The sequence below is a fragment of the Harmonia axyridis genome, chromosome X (assembly GCF_914767665.1).
Source record: "Harmonia axyridis chromosome X, icHarAxyr1.1, whole genome shotgun sequence".
Classification (NCBI taxonomy): domain Eukaryota; kingdom Metazoa; phylum Arthropoda; class Insecta; order Coleoptera; family Coccinellidae; genus Harmonia; species Harmonia axyridis.
The window spans coordinates 29,100,667-29,105,666 of record NC_059508.1 but is presented as its reverse complement, the minus strand read 5'-3'; the positions used below and the strand labels follow the sequence as shown (position 1 = coordinate 29,105,666).

Below are 5,000 nucleotides of genomic sequence, written 5' to 3'. Positions count from 1 at the left end.
ACCGGGGCGATCGGTCGTATCTGACACCGCCGGCTCGGTTCTAACATCGTCAATGAGTCGGGGTTGAAAAAAAGGACGTGAACATTTTTCCTTATAAAAATCAAACCCGATCATGGATTTTGATTCTGATTGTTGATTATCGCTATTAGAACATATAAGGAGGCAACCAAATCAAATTTGAGAAAATTCCACGATCAGAAAATTTTTTTCGAAAAAAAAAAAAAATCGTAATCACCTCGGTCATGGCGAGTTATTTTCCGTATTTCATTCCACAATCAACGTACAACATAGAAGAAATCATCTCTCTAACTATCCTGGTTCAAAAGTTGTATCGGAACATTTCACGTCGTAATATCTCGCCAAGTCCAGACCTCGGCGATAGGTAGTATCTGACACCGTCCGCTCGGGACTGACATCGACTTGGACTCGGGCTGATGATGGGGAGGCGTTTAAGGACGTGAACATTTTTCCTTATAAAAATTAAAGTCGACAATGAATATTGATTCTGATTACTGATTTACGCTTTAAAAACACATTAGAAGGCAACCAAATCGAATTTGAGGAAATTCCACGATCAGAAAATTTTTTTCGAAAAAAAAAAAATCCGAAAAATATTTTTCGATTCCTATTACTGATTTACTCTTTTAGAACGCGTTAGGAGGCAACCAAATCAAATTTGAGAAAATTCCACAATCAGAAAATTTTTTTCGAAAAAAAAAAAATTCGAGGACACCTCGGTCATGGCAAGTTATTTTCCACAATCCATTCCCCAATCGACGTACATCACAGAAAAAATCATCTCTCTAACTATCCTGGTTCAAAAGTTGTATCGGAACATTTTCACGTCGAAAATATATCTCTAAGTCCAGACCGATGCACAACGTAAACTAGGGCTGAACCGATGCACCACGTAATATCGGGCAGACCGATGCAGAACGTAAACTCGATCATACCGATGCTTCACGTAATCTCGATCTTACCGATGCACCACGTAAACAAGGGCAGACCGATGCAGAACGTAAAGTAGATCTTACCGATGCACCACGTAATCTCGATCTTACCGATGCACCACGTAATCTCCATCTTACCGATGCACCACGTGAACTGGATCTTACCGATGCAGAACGTGAATTGGATCTTACCGATGCACCACGTAAACTCGATCATACCGATGCACCACGTAATCTCGGGCAGACCGATGCACAACGTAAATGACGATCGGGACCGGGGCGATCGGTCGTATCTGACACCGCCGGCTCGGTTCTAACATCGTCAATGAGTCGGGGTTGAAAAAAAGGACGTGAACATTTTTCCTTATAAAAATCAAACCCGATCATGGATTTTGATTCTGATTGTTGATTATCGCTATTAGAACATATAAGGAGGCAACCAAATCAAATTTGAGAAAATTCCACGATCAGAAAATTTTTTTCGAAAAAAAAAAAAATCGTAATCACCTCGGTCATGGCGAGTTATTTTCCGTATTTCATTCCACAATCAACGTACAACATAGAAGAAATCATCTCTCTAACTATCCTGGTTCAAAAGTTGTATCGGAACATTTCACGTCGTAATATCTCGCCAAGTCCAGACCTCGGCGATAGGTAGTATCTGACACCGTCCGCTCGGGACTGACATCGACTTGGACTCGGGCTGATGATGGGGAGGCGTTTAAGGACGTGAACATTTTTCCTTATAAAAATTAAAGTCGACAATGAATATTGATTCTGATTACTGATTTACGCTTTAAAAACACATTAGAAGGCAACCAAATCGAATTTGAGGAAATTCCACGATCAGAAAATTTTTTTCGAAAAAAAAAAAATCCGAAAAATATTTTTCGATTCCTATTACTGATTTACTCTTTTAGAACGCGTTAGGAGGCAACCAAATCAAATTTGAGAAAATTCCACAATCAGAAAATTTTTTTCGAAAAAAAAAAAAATTCGAGGACACCTCGGTCATGGCAAGTTATTTTCCACAATCCATTCCCCAATCGACGTACATCACAGAAAAAATCATCTCTCTAACTATCCTGGTTCAAAAGTTGTATCGGAACATTTTCACGTCGAAAATATATCTCTAAGTCCAGACCGATGCACAACGTAAACTAGGGCTGAACCGATGCACCACGTAATATCGGGCAGACCGATGCAGAACGTAAACTCGATCATACCGATGCTTCACGTAATCTCGATCTTACCGATGCACCACGTAAACAAGGGCAGACCGATGCAGAACGTAAAGTAGATCTTACCGATGCACCACGTAATCTCGATCTTACCGATGCACCACGTAATCTCCATCTTACCGATGCACCACGTAATCTCAATCTTACCGATGCACCACGTGAACTGGATCTTACCGATGCAGAACGTGAATTGGATCTTACCGATGCACCACGTAAACTCGATCTTACCGATGCACCACGTAATCTCAATCTTACCGATGCACCACGTGAACTGGATCTTACCGATGCAGAACGTGAATTGGATCTTACCGATGCACCACGTAAACTCGATCTTACCGATGCACCACGTAATCTCAATCTCACCGATGCACCACGTGAACTGGATCTTACCGATGCAGAACGTGAATTGGATCTTACCGATGCACCACGTCAACTCGATCTTACCGATGCACCACGTAATCTCGATCTTACCGATGCACCACGTGAACTGGATCTTACCGATGCAGAACGTGAATTGGATCTTACCGATGCACCACGTAATCTCAATCTTACCGATGCATCACGTAATCTCGATCTTACCGATGCAGAACGTAAACTCGATCATACCGATGCACCACGTTATCTCGGCAGACCGATGCAGAACGTAAAAAAAAAGCTTACAGCACGCGGTGTTCCCAAGCGGTCACCCATCCAAGTACTAACCGCGCCCGACGCTGCTTGGCTTCAGTGTTCTGACGAGAACTGGCAATTTCAGCGTGGTATGGCCGTAAACAACATATATTGCGATATTTTCTATGATATCTCACTTTTTGGGTGCGGAAAGGACGTGAACGTTTTTCCTCATAAAAAATGAAATAACTTTTGGATATTAATTCTGATTGTTGATTTAAGCTTTAAGAACACATTAGGACATATCTCAATGAAATTTGAGGGATTTCCGAAATCGAAAAATATTTTTCGAAAAAAAAAAAAAAATCCCAGAAGACCTCGGTCATCTCAAGTTTATTTCCATATTCTATTACACAATCAACGTACATCACAAAAGGAACCATCTCTCTAACTATCACAGTTAAATTTTTGTATCGGAACATTTCACGTCGGAATATCTCGCTAAGTCCAGACCGGGGAGATCGGTCGCATCTGACACCGTCCGCTCCGGTCTAACATCGTCTTGGAGTCGGGGTAACGATGGAGAGGCGTTTAAGGACGTGAACATTTTTCCTTATAAAAATTAAAGTCGACAATGAATATTGATTCTGATTACTGATTTACTCTTTTAGAACACATTAGAAGGCAACGCAATCAGATTTGAGGAAATTTCAAGATCAGAAAATTTTTTTCGAAAAAAAAAAAAATTCAAGAACACCTGGGTCATGGCAAGTTATTTCCCACAATCCATTCCACAATCAACGTACAACATAGAAGAAATCATCTCTCTAACTATCCTGGTTCAAAAGTTGTATCGGAACATTTCACGTCGAAATACCTCGCCAAGTCCAGACCGGGGCGATAGGTAGTATCTGACACCGTCCGCTCGGGACTGACATCGACTTGGACTCGGGCTAATGATGGGGAGGCGTTTAAGGACGTGAACATTTTTCCTTATAAAAATTAAAGTCGACAATGAATATTGATTCTGATTACTGATTTACGCTTTAAAAACACATTAGAAGGCAACCAAATCAAATTTGAGGAAATTCCAAAATCAGAAAATTTTTTTTCAAAAAAAAAAAAATCCGAAAAATATTTTTCGATTCTGATTACTGATTTACTCTTTTAGAACACATTAGAAGGCAACGAAATCAAATTTGAGTAAAATCCAAAATCAGAAAATATTTTTCGAAAAAAAAAAAAATTCGAGAACACCTCGGTCATGGCAAGTTATTTTCCACAATCCATTCCCCAATCAACGTACATCCCAGAAAAAATCATCTCTCTAACTATCCTGGTTCAAAAGTTGTATCGGAACATTTTCACGTCGAAAATATATCTCTAAGTCCAGACCGATGCAGAACGTAAACTCGATCATACCGATGCTTCACGTAATCTCGATCTTACCGATGCACAACGTAAACTAGATCACACCGATGCAGAACGTAAACTCGATCTCACCGATGCACCACGTGAACTGGATCTTACCGATGCAGAACGTGAATTGGATCTAACCGATGCATCACGTAAACTCGATCTTACCGATGCACCACGTAATCTCGATCTTACCGATGCACCACGTGAACTGGATCTTACCGATGCACAACGTAAACTCGATCTTACCGATGCACCACGTAAACTAGGGCTGACCGATGCATCACGTAAACGACGATCGAGAGGCGCGAAAGGACGTGAACGTTTTTCATTATAAAAATTGAAATAAATGATAAATAATGATTCTGATTGTTGATTATCGTTTTTAATATGCATTAGTAGGCAACCAAATGAAATTTGAGGAAATTCCGATAACAGAAAATTTTTTCGAAAAAAAAAAAAAATTCATGAAATCCTCGGTCATCGCAAAATATTTACCATATTCTGTTCGATAATCAACGTATATTTAAGAAGGAATCATATCTGTATCTATCTTGGTTCAAATTTTGTATCGGAACATTTTGACCAAAGTCCGAGCTTCGGCCGAAACAGACACCGCTGACCTGGCCTATCGATCGACCGAGAGTCGGGGATAGAGCGTAAGTGTTGTCTGGAGGGGAACCCTGTGCTCTCCTGACATATATAGGGAAGGTGGTCGCGTTGGGCGATGCAGAACGTTTGGATCGGGAATTATATTTTTGGTTCAGCTATTGGAATATGGTTT

General features: G+C 40.4%; 1 non-coding gene across 1 annotated transcript; it reads right to left on the bottom strand.

Moving 5' to 3' along the window:
• Positions 1–2,844: 2,844 nt before the first annotated feature.
• On the bottom strand, positions 2,845–2,963 carry LOC123687866. Its single transcript, XR_006749572.1, has one exon. It is a non-coding gene; the product is annotated as a 5S ribosomal RNA (ribosomal RNA).
• Between the last annotated feature and the right edge of the window lie 2,037 nt (positions 2,964–5,000).